This window comes from Nycticebus coucang, chromosome 21, assembly GCF_027406575.1.
Source record: "Nycticebus coucang isolate mNycCou1 chromosome 21, mNycCou1.pri, whole genome shotgun sequence".
In the NCBI taxonomy this organism is placed as follows: Eukaryota; Metazoa; Chordata; class Mammalia; order Primates; family Lorisidae; genus Nycticebus; species Nycticebus coucang.
Genome location: NC_069800.1, coordinates 56280771 through 56296944, shown reverse-complemented (window position 1 = coordinate 56296944; position 16174 = coordinate 56280771). Strand labels below are relative to the sequence as shown.

The 16174-nt window shown below is 47.4% G+C and overlaps 1 long non-coding RNA gene across 1 annotated transcript; it reads left to right on the top strand.

The window, feature by feature from the left end:
• The first annotated feature begins 1182 nt into the window (after positions 1–1182).
• Positions 1183–10233, top strand: LOC128574032 (uncharacterized). The gene is made up of 5 exons (XR_008376596.1): positions 1183–1303; positions 1414–1525; positions 3607–3759; positions 6968–7040; positions 9845–10233. It is a non-coding gene; the product is annotated as an uncharacterized LOC128574032 (long non-coding RNA).
• Positions 10234–16174: the final 5941 nt, after the last annotated feature.

The window sequence follows — 16174 nt, the reverse complement described above, 5'->3', positions numbered from 1 at the left end:
AGTGATTGAAACTGGGGCAGAGAATGTACAGGAGCCATGGAACAGTCCCAAAGAAGTCCTGGGCCCATCCGGGGCATCAGGGAAGGCTTCCTAGAGAAGGAAGTGACATCTCAGCTGAGAATTGAAGGACAAGTGGGAGGTGGGAGGTGAGGTGCTCCTGGCAGAGAGAACAGCAGCAGGAGGGCCCGAAGTAGGAGTGGGCACGGGGTGTTGCCAGGCTGGCACTGCAGACCCGCTGGAAGAGGTGGGCAGGAAGGGATGAGAGGGGCCACAGGTCCTGGGAGCTCTGGGAAACCCTGGGAAGCCCCAGAGAGTTTTTGTTTGGATTTGAGACATGGTCTCACTGTGTTGCCTGGGCTGGTGTTAAACTCCTGGGCTCAATGATCCTCCTGCCTCAGCCTCCTGCATGGCTGGGACTACCCAGCCCCAGAGGGGTTTCAAGCTGAGATGTGTGGCCCACCCTAGGAAGGGCAGTGCACCTACTCTGGCCCCAGCACCCTGTCTGTTTCTTCTCTGCCCTCCTGGGCTAAAGAATGTTGTACGGAGGTGGGTGAGGGGGAACCCGGACATCTCTGTGTTAGTTCTCTTCTGCAGCCTAGATCAGCACCAAGCAGGTGAAACCTAAGAAATGTGGTAGCTGTGACTCCATGTGGCCGTCCCGTGTCAAGGTCGTGCTGGCATCATTGGCCACAGCCATGGAGACAGGCCTCTCCTAGGGCTGTTCGGCTCCTCAGGGTGCGAGGCCTCTTAGGGATGTGTCTGTCTCTGGGTTTGCCAGGACTTGGCTCTGACTTGTCCGTAGCGTCTTGTTTGGTTTAGGAGAGGCCCCATAAATATGTGAGCCCGCGCTCAGCGCTCATGATGGTGTCCTCAAAGTCTGGGGAGCTGGTGAGGAGCAGGTCTGGGGGGCATCTCCTGCCTCCTCCCCATTCCCTGACAGGTCTGAATCCGGCCTCTCCTGGCCCCCTGCCGGCTCCCCTCCCTCTACTGAGGGCCTCCCGGGTCACTGTTTACCCCCCCGCCCCCCACCTCAGCCAAGCCTGCTATCTTATCAGCTCAAACACTTCAGAGTTCAGGCCAAGAAGCCAAAGTCAATTTAGAAAAACTCTTTAAAAGGCCAAAACACAAACACCCCCGCGAGGGTTGGGGAGGATGAAGGGGGTGCAGATGAGGTCAGGGATGGGTAAGCTCATGGGGTCCCTTTAACAGACTCAGAAGACTCCTGTGATTTTCCTGGGCCCAGAGGTGTATACAAGGACTGTCACTGCGGCACCATCTGCAGTAGTGAAAGACTGGAGCCACCGTAAGTGTCCATCAGCAAGGAGTGGATATACCAATAAAGTATTCTATAGTCTGTAAAAAGAATGGGACCACTTATTCTCCCTATTTTTTTTTTTTTTTTTCTTGAGACAGAGTCTCACTCTCTTGCCCAGGCTAGAGTGCATCATCACAGCTCACAGCATCTTCAAGCTCCTGGATTCAAGCAATCCTCCTGCCTCAGCCTCCTGAGAAGCTAGGACTGCAGGTACCCGCCACAACACCTGGCTAGTTTTTCTGTTTTTAGTAGACACAGAGTCTCACTCTTGCTCAGGTTGGTCTCAAACTCCTGAGCTCAAGCAATCCACCTGCCTCAGCCTCCCAGGGTGCTAAGATTACAGGTGTGAGCTACTGCCCCTCGCCTATTATCTGTGTTCTTCATGTATGGTGTGTGCATTCTTCTGTGCAATTAAAACACACACCATGTGTGATATGGAAAAGTCTCCAAGATAGATTATAAAGCAGAAAAAGTTTTGAAAATCAAAGATATAAAGCAGTGTGTGTAATCAGATCCTGTTTGTGTAAATGGGAAAGATGAAATATATCACCACAAGCCTATTTATGCATAAAAATTTCTGGAAGCACTTACAGGTACCTGGAAACACTAGCTGCTTTGGGGCAGGAGTCAGACAGGGACAGATCCTGCGTTATACACTCTTTGTACCTTTTGAATTTCTTTAAACTGTGTCAACGAAATAGTATAGAAATAAATAAGCTAACCCAGAACACTAGTGATTTTGTTCCGGGCAAATGGGGGTGGGGAGGATGGTGGCAAAAGGTACAGTGACTTTCAATGCAGATCAAATTATTGAAGATGTAGTTTAAGAGGAACCCTAGGCCTGTCAGGAGTCTTCTCATTACAGTTAACCACTTTTAAACAAAGCTTTCAAAGTTCCCTAGTGTTTTATAAATCTGGCTGCTTAAAATACACTTTCAGAAACATCGTCTCATTGAAGCTCCTATGGATTCCATGGAAGGTATAGATTGATAGATTAGTTCATTCAGCATATATATATTGTTTTAGGGATGGAGTTGTAGCAATGAACAAGAATGTCAAGACAGTCTGATCTTACAGAGCAGTGGTTCTCAACCTGTGGGTCATGACCCATAGGAACTGTATTAAAGGGCCGCGGCATTAGGAAGGTTGAGAACCACTGTTGTAGAGCTTTTGGATCTAGAGTCAGTGTTCCAAACAAGTCACAAGTAAACAATGACAACAAGGAAGCCAAATATGACAATTCCAAAAAGAGAGAGATGCTGGGAAGAAAATGAGGCCACGGAATATAACTAGTTGGGGAGTGGTTAGCAAGGGGTTCTCTGAGGAGGTCATGTTTAAACTGAGACATGAGTGAAGAACAGAAACTGACCACAAGAAAATTAGGGAGAGGAGGAACAGCCAGTGCAAAGGCCCTGAGGCTACACTGAGCTTTGCTGTGGGAGGAACAGAATGGTGGCCAGAATGGTGGCTGGAGCTGAGAGAGACAGCCAGAGAGGGATGAGAGAACCCGGTGCAGAGGTGAGCAGGGGCTGATCCTGTGCCTTGTGGATTTGGTAACAAGTCCAGATGAGAAAGCTGAGGCTTGGAGAGGTTCAGTAACTTGCCCAGTCATAGATTTAATAGCAACTGGGCCTGAATTCAGACCTGGGCTCTCAAATTCATATTCAGTCTTCTGAACATTCACATATGTCCATAAGCAGCAAAAATTAAATGTGTATTTCCACATAGCACAGCCCATGCTCTGAAAACTGTGTGCATGTGTTTTAAGCGCACAGAAAAGTGCCCACATCACACATAAAGAGCTTAGTGAATTCTCACCAAGTGGGCAAATTTGTGTCATCTGCACCCAAGTGCACATGCTACACCCCAGAAGCCCTTCCATGTTCCTCCAAGGATATGATCCCCCCAAGGTCAACTGCTGTCTATCCTGAAGTCTAACCCCTGTAGATGGCTTTTGCTGTTTTTGGACTTCATACGTGTGTAAGTGGAATCACGCTGAGTGTGCGCTTCCCTGCCCTGCTCCCTCCACTCTACATCGTGACTGGATGGTGCGTCTGTAGACTTGTACTGAGACCCTGGGAGCAAGTGGCCTTCCAGAGCTTCCTTCCTATAAAGGAGGCCAGAAGAAAGCAGCTTACCCAGCAGCAGTTCAAAGTACATTGTTCTGTGAAAAAGTCAGGTACCAAACAATACGCGTAAAGGAATCCTGTTTCTGTTGGGGGGAAAAAGGTCTCTTTTTATGTGGTGTCAAAAATGATCTCGACAAGTACGTTATATTTTCTCTCAAACAGGGTGCATTATAAACTCTCAGGAAATCAAAACAGCCTCTGGAGGGAGGGGTTACTTCATGTTTGGGGACCTGCTGAACACAAAATGGGATCTGCCAGCTGGACTCACCTGCACTGCTTAGATCATTACTCTCTCCTCACCCTTTTCAGCACAAGGTGAAACTGTATGTGTTAATGTGATTCTACCACAGAGTCCAGTGTTTCACGGAGGTTCGTGGGATGGCAGGTGGATTTGATGTTTGTCTGTTTAGGCTAACTTTTCTGTAAAGGATATGAACAAGAATTCTTGTGTATTAAATAACTTCAGGAGCAGCCAAAAAGACCAACTAACCAAAGACAGGCCTGCCTTTCTCTCCCTGATTTATTTACGTTGCTGTCACCAAAACCCAACCACAGGGGAAAAGGAGCGCTGGCTCCCCACAACACCCAGGGGGTCATCCAGTCTTTCTGGTGGTTAAAGGGGGAGCCCTGAGGCCAGAGAGATGGGGACTCGAATCCTGGCTTTGCCCCTTGCTAGCTGTGCTTTTTGGTTACTTATGCTGTGTAACAAACAACACCCAAACCCTGGGCCTAAGACAGCCATTCTATTTGCTTGGTTTGGATGCGCTCAGCTCTCTCAAGTCAGGAATACAGACAGAACACAGCAAGAGGGCTTGTCTCTGCCCTGTGATGTTTGTGGCTTCAGTGGGGACAATCTGAAGGCTGGGGGGCTGGCATCTGTTCTATCTGGCAGCTGGTTCCTCCACCAGGCCATCAGGAGGATGCCCTATGTGTGACTTCTCCGTGTGCTCTGCTCTCTTGGGCTGGTTCGAGTTTCCTCATGACATGGTGGGAACAGGGAGTGACTGCTAATGGGTGTGAGGTTTGTTTTGAGGGCTGTGATACGTTTTAAAATTAGATGGCGGTGACGGTTGCACAACTCTGTGAATATACCCAAACCCACTGGATTGTATACTTTAAAAGAGTGAATTTTAGGGTATGTAAATTAAATCTCAATAACGCCGTTATTTATTTATTTTTTAATTGTTGGGGATTCATTGAGGATACAATAAGCCAGGTTACACTGATTGCATTTGTCAGGTAAAGTCCCTCTTAACACCATTATTTTTAAAATAGAAGAAAAAGATGATGAGGATGGTGGGGAGATACTGCTTTGAGCAGCTTAAGAAAACGGTCAGCTAGGGCGGCGCCTGTGGCTCAAAGGGGTAGAGCGCCGGTCCCATATGCCGAAGGTGGTGGGTTCAAACCCAGCCCCGGCCAAAAAAAAAAAAAAGAAGAAAACGGTCAGCTGCACTGTGTCAAAGGAACGCGTCAACTTCCGAGGCCTCGGTTTCCTCTTCTGTAAAATGGGGCTACTTAACAATCAAATAAACTCATAGGGTCTTTAGGGGATCAGCAGAGATGATGTCCTTGATAGCTAAGCCTAGAAGCTGGCACATGGTGAGCGCTCAGGAAATGTTACCATTTCAAATAGTAAGGCAGCAGAGTGTATGCGTTGTTAAAAGAGTGGGTTCTGGAACCAAAGTGCAAATTAGCATCCTGGCCTCCCATGGCTAATTCCATAACCACCCTAGATCTCTGTTTTATTATCTGTAAAATGGAGTTGGCAATAGTAACCACCTTGTATGTTGTGTTGGGAGGAATAGTGAGAGAGACTTGGCCTCATACCCTAATACAGTACTGTAAGTTGCATGGTAGATGCTAGATAGGTGCTGGTTGGTATTACTTCTGGCATTTTCTCTGGCATCTTGGTGCTGCATAGGGGGATCCAGGGAAAGGTTCATATAATAGTAACAACAGGAGCGACAGGGGGGATAGCTGCCCTTACCCACTGTTATGAGGAGGGCGAGGGCGGGGCAGATGCTAGGCTAGGGGAAGGCAGGGCATCTAGCCAGAGGGGTCAGCATTCCAAAGAAGCAGAGGGTCGGAGGGCTGCTGGGAGGGTGGCAAGGCTACAGGGAAGGGAGCTGCGGGCTGCAGGGAGGCAGTGAAAAGGGGCCGGGTCCAGACCAACTGTGTCCTGCGATTCTTGGATTCCCTTCTGTTTTCTTACTAAGAATCCTGGAAAACTAAAAACACGCTTGTCCTACTGCAGAGCAAATGGGCTTCTGCCTTCCTTCTTGGCCTCTCTGGGGAGACTTTCTTCCAGCTGTCCTCTCATTTCCTTCTAAGGTTCCCAGTGACAGTAGAGCACTAACACCCATGGCAGCTTGTGAGAGCTCCACGCTGTGCCAGGGCCCTTCGCCCACAGCCTCCTGGATCCTCCTAACAGCCCCCTGAGGGTTTGTTGTTAGACGCTTTTATAGAAGAGGACGCTGGGGGTAGGGGTAGAAGCCATTTGCACAAGGTCACACAGTAAGGAGTGGCAGGACCCAGATGGATCTCTCTTTCATTCTTCAGTTCTTCCTAAGGACCTACTCTGCCCACGGCACAGTCCCAGACTCTGGGTATGTAACAGAGAGGCATCCTTGCTTCCCTCGTGAAGCTGGTGCTCTAAGGGACACCAGGGAGCCCAGAGCCAGGGACCAGAGTCCCAGGAGGTGGCTACTGCAGCAGTAGCAGCTTTAAGACTTGAGAAAGGGAAGGAGGGGCTCACGGGAATATGGGGGCGGGGTGGGGGCAGAGAGCCCCAAGTGCAAAGCCGATGTGGCTAGAGAGGAGGGAGTGAGCAGGATTTCTCCTAAGTGCCAAAAAGTGCCTGGAAACACCGCACGCACGTGCAGACTCCAATCCCTGCCCAGCTGCCACCATCCTAGCCCTGGACCCTGGCAGTAGGTCCTCTCTGATTTCTTACCTTCTACCGTCACCCCCACCCCAGCCTGAACACATGCAGCTCATTCTCTACATGCGGCTAGAGGGAGTCTGTTAAAACCTCAGTCCAACTATGTCTGTCCTCTGCTTAGAATCCTCTGTGGCTCCCACCTTACTCGGAATGAAAGCCAAAGATCCTATGAGGGCCTACAAGATTGGTTCCTTGTCACCTCTCTGATGTCATTTCCCCTTTTCTCTCCCTCACTCCCTCTTCTCCAGCTGAACTGGCCTCTTGACTACTCAGCAAACACACAGGAACAGTTCTGCCTCAGGGCCTTTGCACTGGCTGTTCCTGCTGGCTGGAACATTCTCCCCACAGATATCCTCAAGGCTTGTTTCCTTACCTGCTTTAGATCTTTGCTTAAATGTCACCTTCCCTGTAAGGCTTCTTTGACTCCACCTAGCATGTCCTCTCCACCTGTGCTCCTTGTTTTTCTCCCTAGAACTTAGCACCATCTGGCATTTATTATCTATCTTCTTCTGCTGTTCATTTTCTCCCCAACTGGAACCTAAGTTCCGTGAAGTGAGGAGTTTTTGTTTGTTTTGTTCACAGCTATGCCGGGGGCCTGGCACATAGCGAGTGCTCAATACATATTGATGAGGCGAATGAAGTACAAATGAAAAAAGTGAGTGAAGCAGTCCTGATGGAGGGTGACAGGGAGTGGTGGGGACTGTGGCAAATTGGGCACCTTTGCCCCATCTAAAAGGAGTAACTACCACTTGGCGGCAGCCTAATGTTTCCTTGTGGGAATGTAGGTGCAGGGTGGCCAGAGCTTCAAGGGAAGACAGAAACTTCTATATTTCTGTTAAATGTCTTAATTCTAGAACCACTCCTGGTCAAAAATCTATATCCACTGCTTCCATAGGTGGGGGACTACTGTTTGAGACCTCTAACCTAGGTCAAAGTGTTTGCAGATGGGTGTCACAGAACCCTAAATTTCTGGGAAATCTGACTGGAGTTCCAAGAGGGGGTGTCTCACAAGTAGGCTCAGCCATTAAGTGTTTCTGTGACATGAACGGCATTTTCCCACTGAGATGATTTTATTTGAGGATGAGCTGTTTTTTCTTCTCCTAAATTGAAATTCTACTCTCATATTCCTGCTGGGCTTGGGCATCTTTCCTCCACTCTGGAGCAAAAACCAAAGGTAAACACTGGCAGAACATTGACCTTATTGTGATCCAGATAAGGAGCAGCATAAAATGGAAGAAGCGAGATTTCTCGCCTCTCCCACCTCTCCTCCCCCCAGCCCTGCCCCCTCAGTGTTTATTAATTTCACTTCATATGAATTCTTGGTGTTGCTTTGTCACCAACAAGGCTGGCACTCAGGGGGTGCCCCGCACAATTCCAAAGGCTTCATTCCCACACGTGTCCCTAAGAATGGCGCCCCCTGGAGTTGTTCCGTGATTGTCTACATGGTCATATTAATATGTCACTTGTTGCCAGGAATGTTCTAAGGGATGCATCGTTAGGCAATTTCGTCATTGTATGAACCTCATAGATTGTACGTAAGCTGAGATGCCACAGCCTACTCCACCTGGAGGCTGCAACCCCTTGCAGCGTGTGACTGTGTGGGATACCACAGGCAACTATAAGAGTTTGTGTATCTGAACATGCCCTAAACAGAAAAGGTCAGGAAAAATGCAGAATTCTAATCTTTTTCTTTTTACAATTTTTGGCCAGGGCTGGGTTTGAACCTGTCACCTCCCGGCATATGGGGCCGGTGCCCTACTCCTTTGAGCCACAGGCGCTGCCCGCAGTGTTCTAATCTTGAGGGACCACGGTGGTATATTATTCAGTCTGTTGTGGATCGAAACATCGCTATTTGGCACATGACAGTGTATGTTTATTTAGACCATCCCATTTTTGTTGACTGTGGCATAGGAATCATTTTTGCTTTAGCAAACATTTTCTGCTTTGTCAAAACACAAGCCCCTGGAGAAAAACGCAAACAGGATAAAAGGGCACGTGGCGAAAAATATCTTTTCCTTCTACCTTCATCTGACATTTCCCAGGTTCTCCCTTCAGAAGCCCTTCTTCTTGCCAGTTTTTAGTGTGTGCTTTTTCAGAGATGTAAACAAATCTCTCTCTCCCTTTCATACACACATCTCCCTCCCTCTCTCTCCCCACACAGATATAGCCATTTCTCGGTATCCAGGGAGGATTGATTGCAAGACCCCCCCAAATACCAAAATCCACAATTGCTTGAGTCCCTGATATAAAATGGTGTAGTATTTACACATAACTTATGCAGTCCTCCTCTCTAATTTAAACAATGTCTAGATTACTTATACTACCTAATATAATGTAAATGCTATGTAAATAGTTGCTATCCCGTATTATTTAGGGAATAATCACAAGGAAAAAAGTCCGTACGTATTCAGTACAGATGTCATTTTTTTTTTGTAGAGACAGAGTCTCACTTTATCGTCCTTGGTAGAGTGTCGTGACATCACAGCTCACAGCAACCTCCAGCTCCTGGGTTTAGGTGATTCTCTTGCCTCAGCCTCCCCAGTAGCTTGGGACTACAGGCGCCCACCACAACGCCTGGCTATTTTTTGTTGCAGTTTGGCCGGGGCCGGGTTTGAACACGCCACCCTCGGTATATGGGGTCGGCGCCCTACTCACTGAGCCACAGGCGCTGCCCCCAGATGTCATTTTTTATCTTTGAATATTTCCTGTCTGCAGTGGGTTGAATCCACGGTTGTAGAATCCATGAACACACACACACGTCCTATATCTCTATTTCCCACGTTTCTCTGTAATTTCATTTTGCATCAATGGTTTATAAACAAAATGTCAAACTGCAGGCCTCAGATCTACACGGTGCCCCCTCCCGTTTCTGTACCGCCTACAAGCTAAGAAGAGTTTTTACCTTGCTAAATGCTTTTTGAAAATTGAAAGAATGCTTCGTGACACATGAAAATTATATGCAATTAAAATCTCAGCGTACATAAATAAAGTTTTATTGAGACACAGCCCAATCCGTTTGTTTATATGCTGTCTGTGGCTGCTTTTATGCTAGGAGAGTAAAGTTGAGTTGTTACAACAAGGCCGTGTAGCCTGCAAAGCCCAAAGTGTTCACCACGTGGTCAGTTGCAAAAAAAGTGTTCAGACTTCTGGTTTCTGCTATGCATATTTTTCTGTGCCTTGCTTTTGTCATACAATGATAGATCCTGGAGGTCTTTTTGTACATCCTCATTTTAAAGCATTTTGTATCAGCACATGTTAATCTACCTCATTCCTATTAATAAAGGCTCCAACACATTTCACTGTATCACTGGGCCAAATTTATCCATTTCTTACGAGAGACTCCCAAATTCTTATTTAAATTACAAGGTTTCGTGTCTTAGGAAAGTTTGAAAATTCCTGACAAGGACCAAGAAATCTCAAAGGGTCACTTTGTTTATTATTTATATCTTGTTCTTTCAGAAGCTGGATTTGGGGCGGCTCACAAGGGAAGGACAGAACCAGTAAAACCGTAAAACCACTAAGACAGAGGTGAAATACCAGGAAAGGATTGGAGGCCAGATGTCGCCCTTCCCGGCTAAGGAAGCCTGGATTATATTTGAGCTCAAGGCTTTATTTGAATCATACTTGCAGATGATGCAAAAATCTTTGTGGGTGTTTATTTTCCTCAAGAGAGAGGTTGAAGGCAGAACGCCTCTGAGAAGTTGGAACAAGTACCAAACAGGACAACACAGAACATTGTTCCCCGTTCTTACTATTGCCAGATTTTGAAGCAAATGATCTATTATTGACTTAACCTTTTGTCTTTAGCTCATATTTTGTTCAAACATTTTTAAGCGTAATTGTTTTATCCTGAGAAAAATATTCATAAATTCATGATTCTGATCGACGTTAGATATATGTGTATTTTTTTAAATGAACTCAAATCTATAATAAATGCTAAAATTATTAAAAACACAAACATACGCACAACTTCCTCCATGTACCACCTACAATCATCCTGCAAACCAGCAATGGTGCTTGTGCTAAACACTGTAAAATGCGCGAGTATCAGGCACTGGGGGTTGCTTGCCAACTGCCGTTCCCTCTTCCTTCCTGCTGACAGCCTTGGGGTAAAAACCACCTGTGATTGGTCCAGAGGTGGTCACGTGACTCAGTTTGGCTGAAGGGAAACTCTGCTGGGGACTTCTGGGAAAGAGTTTTCTCTTTGATAAGAAAGAGGCAGATGAAGGGAGACCTATTTGCCTCTTTCTTTTCTCGCCTGCTTATGAGAAGAGGTGATGGGTGAGCCATGGCAGCCTACTGTGACATGAGGCCTAGACTGGGAACAAGTTGCTGACTTGTTATTGATGGGAGAGAGGGAGACTGCAAAGAGACAGGATCGTTTATGACAACGCTGAGATGCCAAATACGCCATGAGGTCTCCAATCTCCAGAGGTCTTTTAAACAAACAGTAAAGTTACAGTCCAAACTGCTGTAGTGAAACCTCTGAAACGATCCTAGCAGACTCAACTGGCTTTGTGCTTTAGAGCTGGACTCCAGGGTCAAACACACTCATGGTCATGGTCCAGCTCTACCAAGTACTCCTGTCTCTGTTACCCCAGGCAAATGTCTTAAATTTTTAAACCCTCGTTTTCCTGTCCATGAAATGGAAATAGGAATACTAGTTGTCTCAGACAGCGATTTTTGAGAAAAAAAATTTTAATTCATTGAAAGCGCTTAGAACACAGTGCTAACTGCTATCATTATCATCACCATGTCTTTAATATTCATATAATCCTCTAAAAGTAGAGAGAAAGACAACATGGCCAGAGACAGCTAATGACAACACCTAATGAAAGGCCACCGGCTGGGCACAAGATGAGCAGAAAATGATCTGAGGTCAGAGTTGACCACAAGTTAAAGATGAGTCAGTGCTTCATTGAACAAGCTCTATACAAGCCTGGGGTGCTGGACGGCAAGCGTGACAGGCCGGCTCCTGGCTGTGAACCTTCTGCTCCATGATGCATGACTCACACCTTTCCAGGAGCATTGGGTCTACATTTGATCATCTCATCTTTTTAAAGGAGGATGTGGGGAAGCTGTTCTGGGTCCAAAGGCATGGAGGCAGTGGCCTGGGGGGCTATTTGCGTAAGAGACTGGAAAGATTCAGGGGCAACTTCGTCACTGCCTCCACGGGAAGTGTTTAATTTACAAAGCAGCTGTTGGCCATGCCTACAGCAGCCTGAATGAAAGGAAATGGACAAGGAGGTGTGGCTTGAACAGAGGGAGCACTAGATGGTGAATCACTAAACTCATGACCCCACTGTGTGACCCTGGGGAAGTTTTCTCTGCATCCAGTCCTTAGTATCACCACATGGATAGTGGGAATCGGGGCCAACCTGTATTCCTGAGGGGACCATGACAGAAAGAAGTGCATTTGGCTGCAAGTAACTGGAAATTGTGGTTCAGACTAGCAAGTGTTTATGCCTCCTAATAAGTTCAGAAGGAGGCAATTTTTGGTCTTGATTTAATGGCTCAAAAAGGGCAGGGTCTTGCTGGTGTCCCCACGCCTTTGTCCCTTAGGCTGCAGGATGGCTGTCCAGCCCCTCTCAAGACAGGAAGAAGAACCTTAGCCACACCTGTCCCTTTCATCCCAAAGTCAAAGCTTTCCCAGAACAGCCAGAAAAACTCTCCTCATGGGCACATGCCTACACCAGCTGCAGCAGAGGCTGGGAAAATGAACACCCAGCCACCACTGTGAAAGACGAGAGGGAGAAGGGAATGGGATTCAGTCTGCAGACTGCAGGATCTCGGGCACCAAAGCCCAAGGCCTTGGTATCCCCAGCCACTGTTGTGTGCCCCCCCACCCCCCATACAAGGGCATTGGGAGAACAAGACCTAAATTTGAATCCTGCCTCTCACACTGGCTTCACTTTGTGTCTCTGAGTCTCCATTTCTCACCTGAATGAGAAATAAACTTCAGCTCTTAACCATAGCCTGGGAGCCAGCTCCCACCACCCAGGCTTCTGCAAAGGCCATCTTGAAATTCTCAGTACTCTCAGAACAAGGGCTTCGGCAGTTTCACTTCCCACAAGCTCTGATAATTTGGGGGAGTCACTAAAAAAAAAAATTCTGTAGTGAGTCCTGTATGGTTTCTCAAGCCCTACATGGACTGTTTCCCTGCTCTGGTCTCACTTCCTGCCATCATCTTCCCCTCACTGCCTTTTCTCCAGATCCCCTTCTTCCAAATTCCCCACTGTTACCTTGGGGCCCGTGGATGGGCTCTTCCCTCCATCTGAAATACTCCTTCCCCTACTCCAAGTGTATAATTAACGCACATTCATTCTTAAGAGCGTGGTTGTGTCATTCTTTAATAATAATAGCATCTACAACTCGCCAAGCCTGTTCCCAGGGTTTGCCACACCTCGCCTCATTTAAGTGAAGTGGGTTTTCATATGATCCCTGGTTTCATTGATGATGCATGAAGTGACTTTCTTCTGACAGATATTGATTGGATTGAGTATCTACTACATGCCAAGTCTTGTTCTAGTAGCACTGGGCATGGGGGTCCTCTCGTGAAACTTGTATTCTACAGGGGAAGACAGAGGACAACAGATTATCAAGTACCCAGGTCATACTATAGTATCCAGTAGTGATTAGTGTCGTGAAGAAAAATAAAGAGGGTTAAAGAGATCAAGAGGGAAGGGAAGCATTGGTTTAACCACATAGGATGGTCAGGAATCGTCTCTGCAGAGATAAAACATTTGATGACATTTGATCAGAAGCTGGAGAGAGAGGACAGGGAGCCATGCCGGTAGGAAGACCATTCTAGAAAGAAGAATGTTCTGGGCCATTCCAATGTGGCTTCCGCAAGGAAACCCTTTCTGGCCACCCCTGAGTCTTAATCCTCATTATTTGCTTTCAGAGTTCCCTCAATTCCTCCCACCTAATTTGTTGTTTAATTTGAATGCCGGCTGCAGTAGGCAGACATTGTTTGTGTGGCTCACTGCTATGGCCCCAGTGCTTGCACACAGTAGAAGCTCCAGAAATATCTGTTGAACAAATGGACAGCAGGCATGGTGGGTGGGGTTCTCCTTCCCACTACTCCAGTTTTTTTTTCTCCCTCAAGCAACTTCTCTTCTTATCTGTGTTATAAATTACACATTTTGGTGAGATTTTATTGGAAGACTGGATTCTGAGGCCACTAATAGTTTGAAAAAAATCACTGGAGATGACCTGTTGGCCACCAAGCTGTGACATGCTGTGGTTCAAAGACTTAACCACAGTCTGGAGGATACAGACAATCCGTTGGGATGCTTTTGGTGGCAACTAACAGAACCCACCCCCAACCCACGTCTCTTATAAGAAACTTATTCATATATGCCAGATAATGAGAAGCCCAGAAGTTGACTGGCTTAGAATTAAATAATCCAGTGATTATTTAATCAACAGTCCGCCATCATCGGCAGGTCTCCTGGCTGGCTCCCCATCTACTCCTTAGAGGCTGCTGCCCCACCGCCCCACCCCCTGGCATCTTATCTACACAGTGCTCAGAAGAGAAAAGTTCTCCACTTTTTCTGGTATCAAGAGCAAGGAATCTTTTTCCAAGAGCCCCTCTTGGATTTTCTGCAGCCTTTACTCTCATTGGCCAGACCAGGTTACATGCCCACCAATAAGCCAATCACTAGCAAGGGAAATGATTGGTTTAGACCAATCACAACCCATTTTCTAGGACTAGAGCTGGGACCCACCCTGGTTCACATCAGGGAAGTGACCCTGGGTACCCTTGCTGCTTGAGGAAAGGGCGCTGCCTCTGCCAGTGTCTATGCCATATAGAACGCATCGAACTCAAAACCAACATCGTTTTGTGGGTTTTTTTTTTTTTTTTTGTAGAGACAGAGTCTCACTTTATGGCCCTCGGTAGAGTGCTGTGGCCTCACACAGCTCACAGCAACCTCCAACTCCTGGGCTTAAGTGATTCTCTTGCCTCAGCCTCCCGAGTAGCTGGGACTGCAGGCGCCCACCACAACGCCTGGCTATTTTTTGGTTGCAGTTTGGCCGGGGCCGGGTTTGAACCCGCCACCCTCGGTATATGGTGCCGGCGCCCTACTGAGTGAGCCACAGGCGCCGCCCCGTTTTGTGGGTTTTTTAAAAATGTGAAATATAGCACATTTTTTCTGACCACATTCCCCATAGCTGAGCAGCAAGGCCTTCCTTGAAGGTTTGGAGAGGCACAATAATAGGTTCACCATATTACTTTTGTTTTCAAATATCTGTTTGCCATCTCTTGGTAACGTATTTGAGGGTGAGACTTAAAATTTTTGGCAGTGCAAAAGTGAAGTAGGACAACAGAGGGGCGAAAAGCTCAGACATTAGAGTCAGGAGTCATTGCTTCATCATCTAATTGCTATGTGGCCTTGAGCAAGTCACTTCACTTCTCAGAGCCTCAGTTTTGTTTTATGTAAAGCAGGGAATATAGGATTTATTGCATGGTGCTGTTGTGAGGTTGGCAGGCTGGGAGAAGGTCAGCACAGGGCTGGAAACATGGTATTTGTTGTGTGGTCCTCATTAGAATATCAAAACTCCGAATGAGCCATGAACATTTGTGGAATGAAAACAAAAGGCTGCCTCATCCCTGACACCAGTTCTGGTCCTCTGTTCTCTCAGCTCCTAGATTTTACATGGATCTCTCATGGTCTGCTTTGGCCATAGCTGTTTATTTTCCCTGGAAATAGCTACACCCCCACTTGTACAGTCAAGGTCTTTTGAAAGTTGCAGAAATAAACCCAACGTAGAGTGGCTTAAGAAAAAAAAAAGGGGGTGTGTTTATCGTGTGAGTGTATTGGTTTAGGTAAATGAAAAGTCTTGGGATGGTTTCAGCTTCAGGAATGGCTGGAACCAGCTATGCCCCTGTTCTTTAGGAATTGTGCTCTCTTCAGCTGTCAGCTCTGTTTTCCTCTGTGTCTGTCGGGGTCCTCCCATGTGGTGGTGAAGATAGTCCTCAGCAATCCCCAGCTTCCATTCGGCCTGATCACCAAGCCACGGGGGGGTAGAGGCTGACTTTCCTGTGTAGTCCCAGCACAAGTCAGTTCTGGGGGTTGACTCCCAGTGACCAGGATTGGGTTGCATGCCCATCTCAGAACCAATCCCTGGGGCCAGGGGAATGGAATATGCTCACTGCCCAGGCCTGGTCTCCCCCCTCACCCCACTGTGATTGGAAAGGCAGCCCACTCCCTCTGGAACCACAGAGAGTGACGGTGGGGAGAGCTGATCCGTCAAAAGAAATCTGGTGGTGTGAGTGGAAGAGGGGTGGGGGGGTAGACGTGCACAGGTACAAACAGCCGTGGGCCACTGAACCAGCCCCTCAACAGTCCTGCTTTCTCTACTTTGAGGCCTTCTTCGGATGTACTTAGAACTGAGTAAGTTTTTGTTAAATGAATGCGCTATGATACAAGTAAACTCAGGATGAGTGAGATGGCAGGGACTTCTTAGAGGTCGTTGGGCAGCTTCTGATTTTTCACATCCTGCCCATTTTTCTTCTAATCTTACAGGTTGGCATCCTTTTAGCCTTTTAAGCCTTGATGCTTCCTTCCTCACTGGCAGAGCATAGCTCCTTCATGGGCCAGGTACCACGCAGGCACCGCCCACCGCAGGCCCGGGCAGATGAAGGGTGACTCAGGAGTGGCTCACTCTGCCCCATGGAAACTGCACAGGAGGCTCCAGCCAGGGAGATGGTGAGCAGGGTCTGACCAAAGCAGCTGTCACCTTTCTCTCTCCTCCTCATTGGCGGGTCCTGCAGGCTGCACTTTC